Source organism: Ursus americanus, chromosome 31 (assembly GCF_024610735.1).
Source record: "Ursus americanus isolate L20-20 chromosome 31, mUrsAme1.1.p, whole genome shotgun sequence".
In the NCBI taxonomy this organism is placed as follows: Eukaryota; Metazoa; Chordata; class Mammalia; order Carnivora; family Ursidae; genus Ursus; species Ursus americanus.
In genome coordinates this window covers 10,709,146-10,731,804 of record NC_142157.1, presented here as the reverse complement: position 1 = coordinate 10,731,804, position 22,659 = coordinate 10,709,146, and the positions used below count along the sequence as shown (strand labels likewise).

General features: G+C 43.7%; 1 long non-coding RNA gene across 1 annotated transcript; it reads right to left on the bottom strand.

Moving 5' to 3' along the window:
- Positions 1-597: 597 nt before the first annotated feature.
- LOC148107365 (uncharacterized) lies at positions 598-10,752 on the bottom strand. The gene is made up of 3 exons (XR_015722399.1): positions 3,154-10,752; positions 1,022-1,108; positions 598-911 (listed from the first exon to the last, which is right to left on the bottom strand). It is a non-coding gene; the product is annotated as an uncharacterized LOC148107365 (long non-coding RNA).
- Positions 10,753-22,659: the final 11,907 nt, after the last annotated feature.

The window sequence follows — 22,659 nt, the reverse complement described above, 5'->3', positions numbered from 1 at the left end:
GCTGGAGCCAAACGTGGAGGCTGTGATCCGAGATTGACATGATGAAATTGACGATTTGGAGGTGGAGGTGCTCTAGGTGACAGCTGTGTCCAACTGTCTTTTGATTACCGATCGGAATTGCCTAAGCCAGATGGGGAAAGGAGGAAAGTTCCAGGCTGCGTGCATTATGGCAGGGGGAGAGTGCAGTGTGCCTGAGGGCAGAGAAAAGGAATGCAGAAGGTAAAGGTAGGCAAAACAATGCAGCGCATAATGATTAAAAGCATACTTTGATTCAGACCTGGATTCAAAACTCTGACTTCCAACTCGGCGATGAGACACCTCCCGGAGAGTGATTCTTAACTGGTGATTTTACCTCCTGCCCCAGGAAATATTTGGCAATGTCTAGGGGCATTTTTGGTTGTCCCAGCTCCGTGGGAGGAGAGCAGGGTGCTACTGCATCAATTGGGTTGAGGCCAGGGATGCCGCTAAACAGGACTGCCCCCTAGCCCCAAGTGCCAACAGTACCAAAGTTGAGAAATTCTGCCTCAAGACTTCTCTGTAAAATAGTTTTAATAATGCCAACCTATTAGAAGTTTTATGAGAATTAAACCTTTTAATGTATACAAAGAACTTGCCATATAGTGTATGATAAGAATGAGAAACAGTCTTATAAGAAAAGATCGAAGAAAACAACGAAGAGGAACATGAAGATGGAGGGAGTGAGATGCTGCAGACCGATCTCTCATTGCAGTTGTGAATTGAGCATTTATTTGCAGGACACAGAAAACCATCTTTTGCTTGGATTGCTGGTCTGTAAAGTATAACATCGTAATATGACCAGGCACTGGAGTTGCTGTGTGCCTGAAGTAGACCCCCTCGGGGACAAACCAGGATCAGCCCTGATCTTCACGCCACCAATGCTGAGTTCACCCCTGAGAGAAGAGAGAGGAAATGTTTTCAGGGTTCCATGGGAAAAATTGTGGGGTTTCAGGGAGACCAGCTGTGCCCAAATCCACAATATGGTTGAGTCCGCTGTGCTTACCGCTGGGGCTGGAGGGAAGAGCAGGTTCCGCCAGCTCTTCTTTTTTCTCCTTTAATGGAATGGTTGCAAAATATGAAAAACACAAATCTGGCAGGGAAAAAAAAATGGAAGTATTTATTGGCCAAATCAAAGTAACTCAATTTTTATTAAAATTTTTATTTATCTTTTCAATCTCTATGTAAGTCATTATACGTTCATCATAGAGGGGAGGAAAAAACCCTGACAAAAAGAAAAAAAGAAGAAGAACACACATAGTGCTACCATTATTTTGGCATGCATTCCTTCAGGTTTTTTTCCTGTGCATACAGGGCATTATGTATACCTTATAAAATAAAATTGTTGGGGCACCTGGGTGGCTCAGTCAGTTAAGCATCTGCCTTCACCCCAGGTCATGATCCCAGGGTCCTGAGACTGAGCCCCCACATCAGGCTCCCTGCTCAGCGGGAAGCCTTTTTCTCCATCTCCCTCTGCCTGCTGCTCCCCCCCTTCTCTGTTAAATAAATAAAAATCTTTAAAAAAATAAAATAAATAAATAAATAAAATTGTTATCGTGTCATTTAAAAACTTTGTAACCTGCTTTTTAATTTAATAATACATTTTAAATAGTTTTAATGTCTTTAAGCATTCTTCTATATTAACTTGTCAAAATATAAATATCTTTTTTTTTCCTAATTACAAAAGGAATAACCACTAAGTGTGAAAGAAATACCAACAGTGTCTAGAAAAGAAAGGGAGAGGGGAACCCACAGTATTTGGGTTGGGAAACTGTGACTTCAGTTGGCACGAGCAACTAAGCAACAGAAAGTTCTGAGGCAGGACGGGCTCAACAGCATCATCAGGATGCCAGGTGCTTTCTGTCTCTCTCCTCTGCTGTCTTCGGGGCCTCATCTTCAAGCCTGTTCTCCTCATCATCACAAGATGGCTTCCAGTGGCAATCAAGGCTGCCTAGTCCCTTCTTACATCCCTCTCCCTGGGAATATCAATTTGTTCTTCAAGTCTAATGGCATCAACTTGTGTCATATGCTCTCCCTGACCAACAACAGTCACCTGGGCAAACCTAATCGCTCATGAACAAGGCCTGGTCAGATACAGAGCCCGGGGGTGGGGTCAGAGTGTTCTGAAGGGCATGGCTACGTGAGGAGGGGTGGACACCTAAACCCAGTGGGAATTCTGTCAGGAAAGATGGAAGGAGAATGTGTGGTTAGCTAAGCAGTCAACGGTGTTCACTTCAATACTCCCCTCTGGCTCGCCAATGTGCCTACACCCTTTCCCACCTATCATTTAAAAAAAAAAAAGATGTATTTATTTATTTTAGAGGGAGAGCGTGAGCAGGGGGAGGGGCAGAGAGAGAGAGAGAATCCTCAGGGAGACTCCTCGCTGAGCAGGGAAGCCAATGTGGGGCTTGATTCCACCACCCTGAGATCATGACCTGAGCTGAAATCAAGAATCAGCCACTTAACCAACTGAGCCACCCAGGGTCCCCCCCCCCCCCATCTACCGGTTTTATACAATAACCACAGCTTCATAAAATGTCCACAACCCTTTTCTGAAGGGAGGCAAGGAGGGGTCTTCAGACTCTTGCATACAATGTAAGTCCTGGGGCTCTGGGGCTCTGCAGGCCTCTTCATTCTGTTATTTTCATTATACCTGGTTGCCGTTGTTGAATTTATGTAGGAATAGAAGGAATGTTCTGTGATTTCTTCCAACATCAGCTCTTCTTTTTCTGATGTGTTTTGAGCTCCTTTCACATCCACTCTTCTTCCTTTTTTTATTTTCTTTTGGGGGGCAGAATTATCACAGAGACACCCAGATGGGTTTCTTCTCACTTAGTCATTCTGAGGTCATCGCGGTTGTACGTGGGCCTGCCCTTCACTCCCAAAACAATACCCACGTAGTCTTTTGCTTATCTCCCTGCTTACCTGAGCTTGTTTGCTTCTTCCCTGAGACATGTGGGTGGGCTGACGCTTGGATCTATATCATTTATACGTATGGGTCCCAAAGCTGCCTGAGCAGAGTGGGGAGAGCAGGGCTTCCATGAGCCATCGAAGCTGGGAACAATTTCCCCATTCATTTTTTTTTTTTTTCTTGTGTTGAAAGCCTTGACTAGAGGCCGGGTCCAAGGAATAGCCTACCTTGTCCCGTGGATGGTGGTGGGTCTGGAGGTTTGGGTCTGTCTCCCTTCTCCCGCTGATCAAAGCTGGAGGCAGGGCCCTGCCGGGTGGTGTGAAAGTCGTGTCTTGTGTGGCTGCAAACACGTTCCCCCACCCAGCTCGCTCTGTCCAGAGCTGCCAGCCCCTCAGAGACAACTGCTGCTAAAAGCTTATTTCTGGACTCTCTCCCACCACTGTGGCCTTCGACTGATGTTTGGTTTTACAAGGAGGAAAAAGGGCCCCAAGTGGAACATTCCAGATCTTTTCTCTTGCCAACTCAAGCCCCTATTTCCTGTCCTTCCAAAGTGAGAATTATTTTTAGCGGGATTTTCAGAAATTCAGCCTCTTCTCACCACTTTGTGCAGTTCACTCCAAAAAGGGAGTTGATTCCCAGAATTTTATGTCAATTTAGGCTTAATTGTTTTGTATTTCTTGAAGTCTGTGATATGAGGTTGAGAAAATCCCCTAGATTCTTTGTTGGATGGTGCTTTCTTTGGTGTATTTTTTTATTCATTCCAGTGAGCCTTGGAAGGAGATTTTTATAAACCCACTAATACACTGCTCTTTCCTGGATGCCCCCCAAACACTTTTAATGGTTACATAGCATCCCAATAGCATGGATAAAGCTAAATGTACTTCACCAATTTCCAACCGGCAAATGGTTAGGTGATTTCCAATTTTTCCCTCACTATAAAAAAGTTGCAAAAACATCGTACGTGCTATCTGTGCATGTCTCTGATTATTTCGTTAGTAAATTACCACATTTTCAAATAATGACAGTGACCTGAGCTCTACTTTGGCCCTTCTCAGCACTGTCTTTGTTTTTCGCTTAAGTGGTTCTAAATAAAAACCATCACAACAATCCTTGGCCATATTGTAGGTGCCTTTCAGCGCCTTCTCTTCCCACCAGACCATATGTTGACCCAGATAAACTAATCCCTGTATCCAGGAACACGATTGGTCTTCTGGGGATGCTCATTCTCCTCATTTCTACTCTCTTTCTGCAACCTCTCCTGGTCCTTTATCACCCGCAGCTTCTCTCTGCGAACTTTCTACTTACTCCCCGGCATTTTCAGCTGTTTTTCTCCACACCCCTCTGAAGTTCTCGGGTCCCTTTCTACCAAGGCTTTATCTTGTGAAAATCAATGAGATAGAAGAACCGCCATCTGCTTCTTTTTTTTTTTTTTTTTTAAAGATTTTATTTATTTATGTGACAGAGACAGCCAGCGAGAGAGGGAACACAGCAGGGGGAGTGGGAGAGGAAGAAGCAGGCTCACAGCGGAAGAGCCCGACGTGGGACTCGATCCTGGATCGCCAGGATCACGCCCTGAGCCGAAGGCAGACGCTTTAACGACTGCGCTACCCAGGCGCCCCCCGCCATCTGCTTCTTAACACTCCGCTCCGCGAAATAAAATATCATATACACAGATGCTCTCACACATGCTGGAATCCTGATGTATCCATGTCAATAAGGCAGAAACCAATAATCTGTGTCTATCAAACCGTGAAGGCCACCAGCACGAAAACTCTCAGAGGTGCTTGTTAGAATCCAAATTCCTGGACTGTGCCTCAGGTTAACTGGATTAAAAATCTCTAGGGATAAGGGACTAGGAATTTGTGTTTTACTGATTTTTCTAATGATTCGGTACTTACTAAAATATGGAAACTTACCTAACTTACGAGAATTCTTATATCAAATCTCAACTCTGCATAAGCTGACACCCCAACTCCCTTTCTGTCTTGCCTTTTATTTTTTATTTTTTTTTAAACATTTTATTTATTTATTTGACAGAGAGAGAGACAGCCAGCGAGAGAGGGAACACAAGCAGGGGGAGTGGGAGAGGAAGAAGCAGGCTCATAGCGGAGGAGCCTGATGTGGGGCTCGATCCCATAACGCCGGGATCACGCCCTGAGCCGAAGGCAGATGCTTAACCGCTGTGCCACCCAGGTGCCCCCTGTCTTGCCTTTTAAATAAAAATTCTATTAATCATGTCTCTAAATTGGTGGTAATACTGGGGCGCCTGGGTGGCTCAGTTGGTTGGACTTCGGACTCTTGATTTGGGCTCGGGCCATGATGTCAGGGTCTCAGGATGGAGCCCCACATAGGGCTCTGTCCTGCATGTGGAGCCTACTTGGGATTCTCTCCCTCTCTCTCTGCTCCTCCCTGTCCGCCCCCCCCCCCGGGCTCGCTTTCTCTCTCTTTCAAAAATTAATTAATTAATTAACGAATTAATTGATGCTAATACTGACACAATCTCCACAAATCCCAAGAACATCAGGTGGTAGAGCTTACAAGAATCACCGTATCTGGCACCGCTCTCCTTCCTACTTCCTTGCTCCTCGGTTGGGGTCATGTGACCGGTTCTGGCCACTGGGTTGTGAACAGGATTTAGTTGAGCTCACACTGTACCTTTGCTATGGTACCCGTGTAGCCACGTGCTGAGATGGAAGTGTCATAAAAGAGTGGAGCCAGTGTCACCTTGAGTCTCTGACAGTCTGTGTAGCAAAACCGCTGTCAACCTTCAATGCAACGTGAGCTAGAAATAAGTTATAGAGATTTTTAAAGTTATTTGTCACGCAGTATCATCTTCTCTTATTCTGAATAATACAAATAAAACAATACAAATACAAAACCTGAGCCACCCAGGCGTCCTCCATCAGTGTATTTGAGTGTCTTCTGATCACTTAAAATGTGGTTATAATAAGAAATCTCCAGTTCTATAAATCTGAGCTTTATTCAAATATTGACCTCCAAAAATCAATTTCTATCTTTATAACTAATTTTACCATATTTGAATTTGTGCAAATGAGAGAAAACTTCCTGTGGGTGATAGAATGATAGTAGGAAACTTGATGACCTGGAAAAAGGAAGTGAGGTAAAGGGGCGCCTGGGTGGCTCAGTCGGTTAAGCATCTGCCTTTGGCTCAGGTCGTGATCCCGGAGTCCTGGGATCGAGCCCTGCATTGGGCTTCCTATTCAGTGGGGAGTCTGCTTTTCACTCTGCCCTTCCCCCTGCTCATGCTCTCTCTCTCTTGCTCACTCACTTTCTCTCTCGAATAAAGAAATAAAATCTTAAAAAAAAAAAAGTAAGTGAGGTAAAAATGAGTCGGTCAGTGGTTCACCCAGAGAGAAAACTCAGAACTTCAGAGAGAAAACTCAGAACTTGCTCTGTTACCTGGTTTGACAACAATTCATTTTTTTTTCTTTTTCTTTCACTTTTTTCTTACCACTAACTATGGTAGGAAACCTCAAATGTCTTTTCAGTTCAAAATGCATGTGTATTATGATACCTCTATTTTATACAATATGCTATAATTTTATATATAACATGCTATAATATATATTTAGCTTCCTACACTATTAACTGTTGATGCCTTTGTGACTTCTGATTAACTTTCTCAACTCTGGTTGTGGCTCAGTTCGGCCATATCTGCTGATATCTCAACTCAGGGCCTGTCTTAAAAATGGTGCCCCTCTGAGGGTAGAAGTCCTATCCCTAGGTCTGTAAGACAGAGGAAAAGGACCTCGAATCCCTTTGCACCTCTTGATATGAGTTCTGTGAGTCTCGAGGCCATCACCCGTTCTTCAGCAGCTGAAGGGAAAGTGGGGACAGAGGGAGGAAGAGGTGGTAAGAATTTCTTCGCTCCAGCCATTCCCTTTTCGTCCTTCTTTACTTTCTTTTCCTTCTCTTTGCCTTCTTTCTTTTCTGCTAGCATAATCTGTTTCTACTTTCTGTTTGTCCTTGTCTACTCTGATAGTTTAGCATGTAAATTATTTAAACGGCACGGGCATCATTTAGAATCTGATATGGTCTATGAACGCTCTCCTGGGAAAACTGCACATGAACTATATTTAGAACCTCAAATCAAGTAAACTCTATAAGAACCAGATATTCTGCCCTCAACTAAAAGTCTCTAAGTTCTCTCTTCCTACAGTATTCATCTGAAATCTATTTGCATTGTAAGACTCCGCCCCTGGCATTTTCTTGGAATTTTTCAGTTCCATTTTCTGGGTCACGGATTCTTGATGGTTACTCAGAAAACTTCTCTCAGGAGTCAGGCTGGGGTGGTGGAGGGAGCATGAACTTCGGAACAGCCCATGCCTGGATTAAATAGTGGCTTGACTGCTTGTTAGCTGTAGGACGATGGAGAACATATGGAACTCCTTGCAGGTCCCCTACTTCATCTCTCATGGCTTCTCTTTTACAGGCAAGGAAAAATACGGAGTGAGGGTTATAGAACTTGATTGGCCCGTGGCTGTATCTTGCATTCTTTCTGGAATGAATGGCTCTTAGCACTCACTGTCATCAGCATGAAAGTCAGTGGGAACCCTAAGACAACAAAAAAATTAAAAAGAAGTATTTTCTCTCATAGGCAAGACAGAAATCATGCACATTATGAGTGAGACTAAAGAGATTAATCTGATGCCTCCAAAGGATTATTTCTTCTTTACCTTCTTAATCTTTGAGAGATCCCTTTGGAGAACTGATTTTCTGTTTCTTCAGAACTCTTCATATCACGCAAAACCTGCTCCTCAGGATTTTTCTCTCTCGTTACTTAAAAATTCTTTTTAAATAGAAGAAAACTTTCTGATTTCAACATGCTAGGCTTCATTTCATCAAAGGCGTATCAGCTCCTCTAAATTTCCTCTCTAACAGGTTATAAAGGGGTCTGAATTCACACTCATCTCTTCCTTACACACTAGTACCAACCGTTTTTGCATTATATACACATAAAGCCCTATTTGATTCTAGTCAGACTATAGTCGGTGATTTTTTTTATTATTCTGTATTCAAAACCAAAATATTCAAATAAGATATGGAATCAAAAATTCTTCTGCAAACATAAACAAGTCACAGAACCCGTGATACGTTCTAATGTGCCTCTTTACAAAGCTCATTTCCAAAAGAAAACTTTGAAGGGAAATAGGAATATGTTCTCTTTTCCTAACATAAAAGAGTGATTTCTCCTAGGTTTCGAATGATTTTGTCTTATTCCTCCATTTCCCTCTGTGGGTTTAACACAAATCATTTCAGAATGCCAGAAGGTGGTACCAAGTTTGACATCCTTCCTCCAAAATGGCGTTAGAAAGTTCCTGCAGGGGTTCCTGCTGAGGGTGGAGAGGAAGCTTGAGAGCTGTACCCCATTCAGAGTGCCGAGCTCTGGGTTCACTGAACAGAGGAGGGAGGAAAAAGAGAAGCAAAGACAATTATAGTTCCAGAAAAGTTGCCCCTTCCTCACCTTGGGCCACATTTTCAGGTTATCACAAAAGGACAGGAAGCAGGACTTAATTTAAGTATGGGAACAGCAAAGGATTTGTTTGGTTGAAGCTTTCATTAAGGCAGGTATAACACTGGAGGAGGAGTAAATGCAGGCGTGAGGTCTGCCTTGGTCCCAGCTAGAAAACCAACTCTTCCCCTGTCCTGGGGTGGGGCCGGGGGTGGGGGAGGGGGTCATCTAAGTTGCCTTCCAGAGATGTGTGAACAGTGGAGGAGACTCGGTGGGGAAGGGGGGAGGAGCGTTTAGCATAAACTTGCTTCCCTACTCTTCGTTGTCTGACAGCTATGGTCAGGGCTTGCCGGGTAGCCATGGACCAGCCCTGAGGAACAGAGGCTTCTGTCTACACCACAGAGACAACCTTACCATAGGTTTTTGTGAATACAACCTTTCAGACTCACAATGGGTGTTCTTCTTGCAAAAGGGCATCCTGACATTAGTGAACACTCTAGTGCACTGCCCAAAACCCCCTTAGGTGATGTCTCTCAGCTGTGGGAGGCTGCCAGCACACAGCTCTCAGCTATTGGCCTTCTTGGAAGTTGCCTCATCTGAAAAGAAGGTTCTAAACCCAAGGTTCTACAGCCTTCCCAGGGTGGCCCACATCCAGTGACTAATTGACCTAGACTTTGACACAAATGGGGCAGCTCTGAGAGGCCATCCCAAGTTCAGAGCTCTCTGCGGGGCCCACGGGAGCTTCTGTTGAGACTTCATTCACCGCAGCCCAGTTTTGCATTGGCCCAATCCTGGATTCCTTCCCTTCCTCACCCTCCCTCAGGTGAGATTCGGGAACCATTCCTTGGTAAATGTCCTGCACGCTTGTCTGCACCTCAGAGTCGGTTTCCTGGAGGAACCCAGACCTGAACATCGATATCTGCTTCACTACACTGAAAACAGTAGAGCACATGTTCAGAATTTTACAGAAAGCTCTGTCTTAAATATGGTGCCATTCCTTGAGAGACTTCTGATTGTGGACTGACTGTTAATAATGAGCCAACCTTTTAAAAGAAATGATTCAACTGGTAATAACCGTTTACTTTCATGTTGAGAATGATGACCTTTAAGATTCGAAGGTTTAGCAACAGGAAAGTGACCTTGGAGTCTGAGGGGGTATGTCGGCTGTCCATTACAACATCTCTCATGCACTAAACAAGATGGGATGTCAGGGAACAGCCCTGGTCATGTGAGCCCTGATTCGTTGCCAGCCGTTTAAAAAATTTTCAGTTGTCAATTAGTCTAACTCCTGTCTCCTCCTCCATGAGCAGGGGAGTGGAAAAGCACATATTAGCACACTTCCCTCAAATAAAACAACACCTCCCAGCTGTCCCCAGCTCCCCTACAAAGATAAAAGAAAAAAACCTCCCAGCCCACAGACACCTCTGCTTGTATAGGAAGGAGGCGGAGGGAGGGATATTGGGTAATTCCTGAGCAGTGGAGGTGACCTTTGGGGATAGCACTGTTGGCAAGCACCAAAGATGGAAATAGAATGGGCAACTCCTTTACCTGCAATACAGAAAGCGAGATGGAGGGGGAGGGGAAGGAATAAGGTGAGGAAGAGGGAACGAATTTTGAAAAAGCAATGAGCTGGGGGAAACATGCAATGTAGGAACCCCCAATACACGGAAATCTCAGTTTTGTTAAAAACTGGCTATACTGAATGTATGACTCTTTTGATAAAGTCCCGTTGTCTCCTGAAGGAGATGTGACCACAGGCATGTCAAATAACAAAAAGCAAAAGGGAAGGTGCTGATATTCTTTTTTAAGCTTATTTTCTTGCTGATTGATTCCTTTCCCCAGAAAGCAACTGCTTAATATTGAGAAATAGCTGAAACTCTTCTGTAATATGCTCTGGGGAAAGAAAAAAGAAGAGGAAGGAAAGCAGATACAATATTACAAAAAAAGCGGTGCAGTGTTAGCTTAAATTGGAAATAGTTTGGTTTCTCAGAAGGGAAAAGAAGTTAGAGGTTTCCACGGCTCTCCAAAAGTAAAGAAGGGTCCCTAGGAAAACTTCCGTAAGCAGAAAGGGCATAAAGCAAAGAAGCAACTACCATCAATGTGTATGAAAATTTGGGGCGTGTTACAGACCGCCAAAATCACCTCTCTCAGGCTTTTCCGATGTGATCTTGGACACATCTTGCTAAAGGATGCACAAAATAAATCAAGATAAAGCACAGGGGTGCCTGGGTGGCACAGCGGTTAAGCGTCTGCCTTCGGCTCAGGGCGTGATCCCGGCGTTATGGGATCGAGCCCCACATCAGGCTCCTCTGCTATGAGCCTGCTTCTTCCTCTCCCACTCCCCCTGCTTGTGTTCCCTCTCTCGCTGGCTGTCTCTAACTCTGTCTAATAAATAAATAAATAATCTTTAAAAAAAAAAAAGATAAAGCACAGATGCTCACAGACAGTTCAAAGCTTTGGCTGCTTGATGCCGAGATGCTGAGTGGAGTTCCCCTGCAAGGGGCACACCCGTGCTGGGGCTCCGCAGCGCCTCTCTCAGGGCTTGCTGCAACACAGATGCTCCATGCTCATTTGGCTTTTCACCTTTTCTGGTAAAAGCGAAAATCCTCTTTGGATTCCTTTCAGTTAGCGAGAGTACGTACTAGCCAGCTTTCCCAAAGTGGAAGATACCTGTACAGGAAGAAATAGACGGCTAAATCAGAAAGAAAAAATAAATAAGACTCGTTATACACAGGAAAAATTAAGCTACATAAGAAAATGTCTTGGGGTGCCTGGGTGGCTCAGTCAGTTAAGCAGCTGACTCTTGATTTCGGCTCCGGTCCTGATCTCAGGGTCCTGGGATCGAGCCCTGTGTTGGGCTCTGTGTGTGATATGCAGAGAGTCTGCTTCTCTCTTTCTCTCCATCTGCCTCTGCCCCTCCTAGTACGCTCTCTCTCTCATAAATAAATAAATCTTAAAAAAGAGAGAGAGAGAGAGAGAGACAGAACTTATTAAGAGCATGTATGTTAGCACATTACTTTGGAAAGAAGTGGAAAATGATGTCATGTGGGTTTTCTCTATTTGCTTATGATCGTGAGCAGGTCATAGGGCTTTAGTAACTGGAGGGCATTGCCAGGGCTTTAGTGAACCAGCAGACGGATGCTTCTGCTTATCATTGGCCCCAACCCGCTCTGACTAGGCCTAGGACCACCCCCGTTCCATTCCGTGACTGAGAGGCCCACTGTGTTAAATGCATGGAGGTCACAGGGGAATTCCTTAAGAGCCCCTTCAGAATACGGTCTCTAGATACACCCGGCAATTCAACAAAAGTGAATCACAAGTGAGTTACGATTTATACAGACTTCAATCTTTGTATATTGTGCCGCTACAACTCCAAATACAGTCCTTAGGTACTTTGATTCGAAATCATTAAAGGTAGAATCTTCTTTCTAAAAGAATCTTAACTCACTGAGTTTGGATGAAATATCTTATCTCTTTATCAGTATCTTAAAGATTTTTAAAAATTTTTTTTAAGAGAGAGAGAGAGAGCACAAGTGGGGCTGAGTGGAGGGACAGAGGGAGAGAGAGAATCTTACGCAGGCTCCACGCCCAGCACAGAGCCTGACACGGGGCTTGGTCTCACAACCCCGAGATCACGACCTGAGCTGAAATCAAGAGTCGGACACTTAACCGACTGAACCATCCAGGTGCCCCCTCTTCATCAGTATTTTATTCTTTGTAGCAAATCAATTCAGATTTCAAGTCCCACATGTGTGAACAGGTGAATGCCGAGTGTAACTGACAACGTAAGAATAAAGACTTACCCTCGACTTCTACATCAGTCTCCTCATAAAAGTCCATCCATTAAAGCAGTTCGTGACAAGTACTTCGTGCAAGTGGTTTATGTATTTTTCTCTCTTTACGTGAATTATGTCTATTTTGGATTGGAAGCCTTTGAAAGGTATGGTGGTTTGAAAAATATATCCACAAATTCTTTTTGCTCCTTACCTCAAGAGGTAGAACTTAATTCTCTCCTTGAGTGTGGGCTGGATCTATTCACTGACTTCTAGCCGACAGATTTGGGTAGAAATGATGTCACCTCTTTATTTTTATTAGTTGTTTAATATTCTGGTTAAATATATATAATAAAATATTGACTAGCCATTTTTCAGTGCATGGTTCAGTGTGTGGTTTAGCCTTGAGAGAGACCCCAACCCAGAATCACCCAGCTGAGCTGCTCCCAGATGTGTGGTGTGAGTGGCATCTTCCAGTGTGTAGCTCAGTGTAATGACATTCGCAGTGTTGTGCACCCAACACCACCGTCCACCGCCAGAACTTTTTCTTCATCTCAGACTGAAACTCTATCCTCATTAAACTACTCCCCACTCGCCCCCAGCCTCTAGTGACCACCATTCTTTCTTTCTTTCTCCGGGAGTTTTATTCCAGGTACCTCATATAAATGGAATCATACTGTATTTGTCCTTTTGTGACTGGCTTATGCCCCTTCGCATAATGTCCTCAAGGTTCATCCATGTTGTAGCCTGTGCCAGAATTTTCTTTCCGTTGTCCTATACGTTATATGCCACATTTGCTTGTCAGTGGACACTTGGACGGCTTCCACATCGGGGCTCTTGTGAAAAATGCTGCATGAACATGGGCGTACGAGCCCCTGCTTTCCATTCTTCTGGACATACATCTAGGAGGGGAATCGCTTGATCGCACGGTAATTCAATGCTTACTTTTTTGATGGACTGCCAGACTGTTACACAGCGGCTACACCATTTTACAGTCTTCTTTTTTTGGGGGGGGGCATCTTTTTAAATATTTTATTTTTCATTGCAGTAACAGATACACCATTTTACATTCTTACTAGCTGTGCACAGGGTTCCATTTTTTCCACGTTCTCGCCAATACTTGCTACTTACCGGCTTTTGATAACAGCCGTCTTAATGAGTGTGACGTTGAGACGTCACTTCTGAGACTAGGTTATAAAAGGACTTTTGTCTCGCTTGTGTGTGGCTCTCTGTCCGTCTCCCATCACTCGCGCTGGGGAAAGTCATCTGCTCCCTTGTGGGGAAGCCCTGGGGACAGAGAAGCAGGCTGCCATATTGTGAGTACCCTCAGGAAGCCCGTGGAGAGGTCCACATGGTGAAGACCTGAAGCCCCCGTCAACCGCCCATCACTGAGCTTGGCAGGGGATCCTCCCCCAGAGGGTCTTGAGATGACTGCAGCCTCACGAGAGCCCTCAACCCAAGTTCCCTCACCAAGCTCTTCCCAGGTTCCTGACCACAGAACCCGTGCGATAACCAATGCGTGAGTCTGGGGTAGTTTTTAGGCGGCCAATTCGAAGACAGTTCCACAAAGAATTTCCTGAGCAGCTCTGCGGCACTGCTGTAGGCACTGGGAGGAAGCAGTCCCGAGCCCGTGGAACCTAGTCCGAACGCACCGTGCGGCCGTACCTCTGAGTCTTCGCGCCAGGCTCAGCTTCAGACACGAACGACTCCAGCACACGGGCGTTAGAAGGGACTCGCGAGGCTTGGAGGCGCAGACTCTGGCGGAGCTTTCGGACCAGGCTTGTAGGGAGGCCAACGCCGCAGCACTAGCCCCGCAAGGGAAGGTCCTCCTCCGCTGTAGTCACCAATCCAGACGTCCCAGGAGCACCTGCGATGCTGTGGGCTCTGCGTGGCACCGCTCTTGCTGTGGTCCACACCACGGAACACATGCCCTCACCCTGCCCCTCTGCTACCCACGCCCCAGAAAAATCAACTCTCTGCCGCTGCAGGGGCACGTCCCCACCTCGGTCCCCACCTTGCTGGTCTCTAGAGGAAGGTCCACTCAAAGAGGTGGCATGGGGCAGAGGGAGCCGAAGTAGAGTATCTCCTACAATGCGACTGATAGGGGTCGACAAATAATCAGGAACGAGAGTGCTGTTGGAGCCAAGTAGCTAGGCTAGACCCCCTGAATTGTGCCCATCATTTGAAGAGAACTCAAAGCAGGGAGCTACGGTAGACTGAGCAGCTACTGTGTGGCTGGTACCAGATGATGAATTTTGTATTGTTATTTTGCTTAATACAACAACCCTATGAAATAGGTATGATTATCCCATTTGCAGATGGGGAAACTGAGGCTCAGCCACAGTAAGTAACTTGGGCAAGTTCCCATGATAGAGATATTACATATAATATTCTAATTTTAATATACTTTATATATTAATTTTAATATAATTTTATATTTTTATATTTAATATCATTCTATATATATATTTCTAATTTTAAAAAAATATTTGAAGCAGGGATCTCCTTCAAAGCCCGGGCAAAAGACACTGCATTCTTGGTGCCACACAAAATAATGATAATAGGTGAGATTATTTGTTGGTGTTAATTTGGTCTCTGTTGTGGACTGAATGTTTGAATCCCCTAAAATTCTTTTGTGGAAGCCCTAACCTCCAATGTGACTTTATTTGGAAATGGGGACTTTATGGAAGTAATTAAGATTCCATGAGGGGGTGGAGGGTGGAGGAGTTAGAGAAGGTGGTCAAAAGGCACAAACTTCTAGTTATAAGATAAATAAATACTAGGGATGTGATGTACAACATGATGACTGAAGCTAACACTGCTGTGTGATATGCAGGAAAGCTGTTATCCTAAGAATTCTCACCACAAGTTAAAAACGTGAAAAATACATTTCTTTCTTTCTTTCTTTCTTTCTTTCTTTCTTTCTTTCTTTCTTTCTTTCTTTCTTTCTTCCTTCCTTCCTTCCTTCCTTCCTTCCTTCCTTCCTTCCTTTCTTTCTTTCTTTCTTTCTTTCTTTCTTTCTTTCTTTCTTTCTTTCTTTCTTCTCTCCCTTCCATTTCTTTCTTTCTTTCTTCTTCCATCTATACGAGATAATGAATGCTAACTAAATTTATTGTGGTGATCATTTCACAGTGTATGTAAGTTGAATCATCATGCTGTACACCTTAAACTTCTATAATGCTGTATGTCTCTTATATCTCAATAAAACTAGAAGGAAAAAAGATGAAATGAGGTCATAAGGTTGGGGCTTGGATCTGATAGTGTCCTTATAAGTGTCCTTATAAGATTAGTGTCCTTATAAGAAGGGATACCACCCACCTCCACTACTTACTGGCTCTGTGAGTTCCGCAAGTTACCTCCATGCCTATCAGGGAAAAATGATAGTGCCTACTTCATTGGGTTATTATGAGGATCAGACGAGTTGATATTTGTGAAACAGAGTGCCCGGCTCACGGCAAATGTACAAGTGTATGACAAATAAAGAAGAAACTGATAAGTCACATTCTATTAGGCGAACAGGAGCCACCTAAATAGCTTGAGTATGAAGTTTATTACTGGGAACGAGGGACTTAAACAACCTCTGGAGATAAGGAAGACGGGGACGATAGGAGGCACGGAACACAGATCAAGACAAGCTCCTTTTCTCCAGTCCCTCAGCCACACAGGGGGCGATTCCCAGAGTACAACTGAAAACCACAGGCAAACACCCATGTCAGCTTTCTGCATCTGCAGATGTTCCCGCTGGCTTTGGGGAAGAACAGCCCCTGCTTATCTCCTGCCCCCAGGGCCTCGCAGATGCTTCCCTGTGCGCAGCCAAGACTGGAAAGTGTGGGTTTCAGGCTGTCCACAGTGCCTGGGAGAACTCAGGAAGGCAGGGCTGGCACCAGGTCGAATTGATTTGGTTTCCCTTGCAACTCATTAAAAGTAGGAGTTTTTTACAATGAGATACCACCTCACACCAGTCACAATGGCTAAAATAAACAAGTCAGGAAACAACAGAGGTTGGCGAGGATGCAGAGAAAGGGGAACCTTCTATACTGTTGGTGGGAATGCAAACTGGTGCGGCCCCTCTGGGAAACAGTATGGAGGTTCCTCAAGAAGTTGAAAATAGAGCTACCCTATGACCCAGCAATTGCTCTACTAGGTACTTACCCAAAGGATATGAACATAGTGATTTGAAGGGGCGTATGTGCCCCAATGTTTATAGCAGCAAGTCCACAATAGCCAAGCTATGGAAAGAGCCAGATGTCCACCAACAGATGTATGGATAAAGAAGATGTGTATATATACAATGGAATATTACTCAGCCATCAAAAAAATGAAACCTTGCCATTCGCAACGACATGGATGCAACTAGAAAGTGTTATGCTAAGTGAAATAACTCAGTCAGAGAAAGACAAAAATCATATGATCTCACTCATATGTGGAATTTAAGGAACACAACAAAATAAAACATAGGGGAAGGGGAGGAAAAATAAAATAAGATGAAATTAGAGAGGGAGACAAGCCGTAAGAGATTCTTGACTATAGGAAACAAACTGAGGGTTGCTGGAGGAGAGAGGTGGGGGGATGGGGTAACTGAGTGATGGACATTAAGGAGGGTACTTCATGTAATTAATGAGTATTGAGTGTTACATGCAACTGATGAATCACTAAACTCTACCTCTGAAACTAATAATACACTATGTTAATTAATTGATTTTAAATTTTAAAAAAAGAAGGAGGTGGTTTTACTTAACTTCTGACTATCTTTATGTGCTTTGCTTTCATTTGTCATTCAACATTCAAAGAGCCCTCAGAGATCTTCTGTCTAAAACTACATTATCAATTCCTTAATGTAAGGAAGACCATAGTTTATAATTCTCTTACCTTTCCTTTGTGCCTTAATAGAATTTTGCACATGGGATGCACTATGTATGCTCAAGAAATTTTTATTTATTGAAGAAAAAAAACCTTTATAACCAAAAGGACTATAAACAATACCATTCAAGCAACAACAAAGAAGCCTGAAATTCTTTCAGATAAAATTTGCATTTTTAAAAAAATCTGCTTGTACTTTTTCTTTTTTTTTCAGTAATAGAATTTATTATTAAAAATACAGTCATTAAAAAAACCCCAAAAACCATGGCATGTCACAAAGACACAGGAGCCAGCCTGATGGGGCACCAATAGGCCAAATCCAGAACAATTTGAGCACCAAAATAATTAATATTCTAAATCATTGGAAAAATAGTAATCTGCGAGTCCATACTGATCATAGTTGGTAATAAGTAATAATAAACAGAGAAATAAATAACTGGGGATAAGGAAGACCCTTGCTCAGGGCTCACTGGCCAACGTGAAGGTGTGTTGGAGGTGGCCACTCATAGGAAAGCCTGCACTGGGCAAGAACCACCCATAGATGCTCAGTCTAGGCATTTTGATGAGGAGCTTCGTCTTAAAGTGTCTCCCCACCCAAACCTCTTATTAGTTGCAAAAAGGGAAGAAAAGAGCAATTAGACAATGGAGAAATCGGAACCTCGACTGGGGTGACCCAAATCAACGTTACCAGTGAAGACCAGGTGGGTATCAGGTACAGCCAGAGGTGCTGCTCCGAGAAGGGTACGCGATCTGTGTAGTATTGTGGCCAAGAACGCATACTTGCATCTTATCATGAAGAAACACTAGCCAAACCCAAAGCGAAGAACATTCTATTTAACAAAAAAAAAAGAAAAAGAAAGGTGGGGGAGCTATATTTTTCAAAACTGTCAAGGAAAGCAGTAGAAATGTCCTTGATTAAAGGAAACTAAAGAGGCATGACAACTCAATGCAACATGACCTTAGCCTGACTCCCGTACTGGAGGAAAAGTTCTACAGAGGACGTTATTGGGCTAACCGACGACACTGGGACACCAGGGCCAATGGCAGATTAGATTAGACACAGGCCTTATATGGTGTTAAGTTTATTGAAGTTAATAACTGTACGGTTCTTAGGAAATAAACATTGATCTATGTAGAGATAAAAAGTCTTAGTGTATGTCACTTACCCTCAAAATTGAGGAAAAAATATTAGGAAGACAAAGATCAAATGATAAAGCAAAGGTGGTAAAATGCTAACAACGAGGGAACAACATGGATGTTCTTTTTTTTTTTTTTTTTTTTATTAATAATGATTTTTTATTATATTATGTTAGTCACCATACAGTACATCCCCGGTTTTCGATGTAAGGCTCGATGATTCATTAGTTGTGTATAACACCCAGTGCACCATGCAATATGTGCCCTCCTTACTACCCATCACCGGTCTATCCCATTCCCCCACCCCCCTCCCCTCTGTAGCCCTCAGTTTGTTTCTCATAGTCCATAGTCTCTCATGTTTCATTCCCCCTTCTGATTACCCCCCCTTTCTTTATCCCTTTCTTCCCCTACTGATCATTCTAGTTCTTATGTTCCATAGATGAGAGAAATCATATGATAGTTGTCTTTCTCTGCTTGACTTATTTCACTAAGCATTATCTCCTCCAGTGCCGTCCATGTTGTAGCAAATGTTGAGAACTCATTCTTTCTGATTGCTGAGTAATATTCCATTGTATATATGGACCACAACTTCTTAATCCAGTCATCTGTTGCAGGGCATCTCGGCTCCTTCCACGATTTAGCTATTGTGGACATTGCTGCTATGAACATTGGGGTGCATATGGCCCTTCTCTTCACTACGTCTGTATCTTTGGGGTAAACACCCAGTAGTGCAATGGCTGGATCATAGGGTAGCTCAATTTTTAACTTTTTAAGGGACCTCCACACGGTCTTCCAGAGTGGCTGTACCAACTTGCATTCCCACCAACAATGTAGGAGGGATCCCCTTTCTCCACATCCTCTCCAACAATTGTTGTTTCTTGCCTTGTCTATTTTTGCCATTCTAACTGGCGTAAGGTGGTATCTCAGTGTGGTTTTGATTTGAATTTCCTTGATGGCTAATGATTTTGAACATTTTTTCATGTGTCTGTTAGCCATTTGTATGTCTTCATTGGAAAAGTGTCTGTTCATATCTTCTGCCCATTTTTTGATTTGTTTATTTGTTTCTCGTGTATTGAGTTTGAGAAGTTCTTTGTAGATCTTGGATACCAGTCCTTTATCTGTAGTGTCATTTGCAAATATATTCTCCCATTCCGTGGGCTGCCTCTTAGTTTTTCTGACTGTTTCCTTGGATGTGCAGAAACTTTTAATCTTGATGAAGTCCCATAAATTCATTTTATCTTTTGTTTCTCTTGCCTTTGGGGATGTGTCATGAAAAAGGTTGCTTTGGCCGATGTCGTAGAGGTTGCTGCCTATGTTCTCCTCTAGAATTTTGATGGATTCCTGTCTCACATCGAGGTCTTTCATCCATTTGGAGTTTATTTTTGTGTATGGTGTGAGATAGTGGTCAAGTTTCATTCTTTTGCATGTAGCTGTCCAGTTTTCCCAGCACCATTTATTGAAGAGACTGTCTTTTTCCCACCGGATGTTTTTTCCTGCTTTATCAAATATTAGTTGCCCAAAGAGCTGAGGGTCCATTTCTGGGCTCTCTATTCTGTTCCATTGGTCTATGTGTCTGTTTTTGTGCCAGTACCATGCTGTCTTTGTGATCACAGCTTTGTAGTACAGCTCGAAATTCGGCATTGTGATGCCCCCAGCTTTGTTTTTCCTTTTCAACAGTTCCTTGGAGATTCGGGGTCTTTTCTGGTTCCATACAAATTTAAGGACTATTTGTTCCAGTTCTTTGAAAAACGTTCTCGGTATTTTGATCGGGATAGCATTGAAAGTGTAGATTAACATGGATGTTCTTGGTACCGGTCATATTCTTTCAACTTTAAGTTTGAAATCTTTCCACATAAAAAAGGAAAAATATTTTAAGTCTGCGAAACCATTTTTCACTTTTGCCGAATTTTAATAGGAAAAATCTCAAACAAATAAGAAATATAAAGGAAACTATAACCAAATCCCATGTACTTACCTTTTACAAAAAACTTTAATAATAGATAAGGGTCACGTAAATTTCTGGACAGGGTCTGGAAACTTAGGAATTCTAGAGGCATGCCCTTTGACAGACAACTGTGTTCCTAGCAAAAGGGAAAATGCAAAGTGATGGCTGGGAAAGGTCTGCTTCTATCAGCCTTGAGGGCAAGGCTCTTGCCTGAGCTCTGTTATCTTCAGGGCCCACCACACTGCTCGTTGTACAGCCAGTGCCCAGCAGACTTTATTGTGTGGCTGAGTGGATGGATGATGAGAGGATAACACAGCTCTCAGAGCCCTATGTATCCCCCGCCAAGCTCCAGGGCAGTGCTGTGGTTTCTAGGTTGCACACCTTTCTCCATGAGTTCATTCCAGTGCACCGAGAACGAGGAGAACTGGCCCCACCTCTTTCCTTTTGGCTCTTCCAATGGCTCTCCTAATCTATAGGGCCTTGCTGAAGCTATTAAAATTATCCGGACCTGGAATATTCTTGTCTGTGTTTCAGTCAACAGAGTCAACTGATTGATATAATTGACATACAAATTTTTTCATTATTAGTTCTTCGTCCTTTTAATGAATGTTATTTGGCCCTGAATTCAGAAATGATGTGTGGTTTTAAATTGTCCATACAAAACAAAATAGTCAAATGATGATTTAGTCTGGGTTCTCTGGGAAGCAGATGCCAAGAAGGAATTGGATATGTAAGACACTTACTGGGGAAAACATCTGCGAGGGATAGTAGGGAGGGAGCAGAAGGCGACAGGGAGAACTATTAGACCATGATGCAGGTCTGAGACCCATGAAGATAGGGAAGGAGAAGTGTGGGGAGGGAGGGAAGGAGGAAAGCCACAGCCTGCTTGTGGTTCTCAGAAAGTTTCAGCAAGTTTAGAAGGGAACCCTTGAGCCAAACTCTCTCATCATTGGCACACCTGTCTCCCAGGAATGGTCTCCTTAGTATCCCTGCCACGTTCAGTCACTGGCCAGGAGCAGACCATGAGAAGTGTGGCCAGCAGCTAGGGCTGGAGGCTGATTATGCTTCCTGCAGTAGGAGATCTGAGAGGCATATTCCATTGGCTGTCACGGACAATTATTTGCATGGTTTAGGCTGACCTACCCTCTGCTTTTACCTAAAACAGTGGCATGATCCAAGGCAAGTTTGGAGTTTCATCCATTTGGACTCTGTTGTCAGTGCCACGTAGCTTTGAACAGGGAGGTATCATCAGGGCATCTTAAATAAAGATTAAGAGACGAGATCCACATTGTGCTGAAAACACTAAGCTATAGCTCTGCAAAGTAAGTTCTGCTTTCAGGTCAAAATACAGTAGGGGCATTATTGTCCTTTTGCCTTAGACATTGATTCCAGATGTTGGATGCCCGTTGAGTCCCCAAATCTAATGGCTATTATTCCAAAGCTTCCCTTAAGTATTTATTTTAAAGATTTATTTATTTATTTGAGAGAGAGAGGGCATGGGGGGAGGGGCAGAGGGCAAGAGAGAAAGAGAATCCTCAAGCAGACTCCCCACTGAGCACAGAGCCCAACGCAGACTTGAGATCATGACCTGACCCAAAATCAAGAGTCAGAAGCTTAGGGGTGCCTGGGTAGCACAGCGGTTAAGCTTCTGCCTTCGGCTCAGAGCGTGATCCCGGCGTTATGGGATCGAGTCCCACATCAGGCTCCTCCGCTATGAGCCTGCTTCTTCCTCTCCCACTCCCCCTGCTTGTGTTCCCTCTCTCGCTGGCTGTATCTCTGTCAAATAAATAAATAAATTCTTAAAAAAAAAAAAAAGAGAAGCTTAAAAAAAAAAGTCAGATGCTTAACCAACTGAGCCACCCGGGTGACCCTAATTATTTTTATAGACTCATTTACAGATCCAGAAAGCTTTAAATTTGCCTTTGCTGCCAAATGTGAAGGTCAGCTTACGGTGGGCCATCTTTGCATCCATGCCCCAGGCCTGCTAGAATATCCCCCTTCGGAAACACTGAGACTTTTGGTAACACCGACATCAACTAGATGAAGAGAGTTGGCTTTTGCCTCTGCAAGGTAACTGTTTAGGAAGCCTGGGTTCTTAAGTGGGTTCCTTTGCAGAGCCTCCTTCACCAAATCTCTCATTTGGGGAACATGGTAAAAATATAAGGATAGATCTAGAAGGATCTGGTGCAGACAAGCATAGCCTTGATTTAGAGGTGACGAAATCTGGGTTTGAATCTGCCACACTGCTCTCAGCGAGGCAGGGGGCTGGCAAACATCCGAATGCCAGGCAGTTGGAAACGTTCCAGAAGGAAAGAGGTCTAGGAGTAGTTATTGGGTACTTGGTCACAGAACAGTGGCACTCAGAAGGGGAATTCACTCACGGGGCTAGGTGAAACTGGAGAAATGGAGGAGAGTCCAGTTCACGGGGGGTAGGGCAGTGAAGCATAAGGAGAAGAGTGGCGATCAAGTTTCCAACCTATTAAAGTGGAAGGCAAGGCCTCAGGCACAGAAGCATAAATGAGGAATCAATGTCCTGCAAATATTG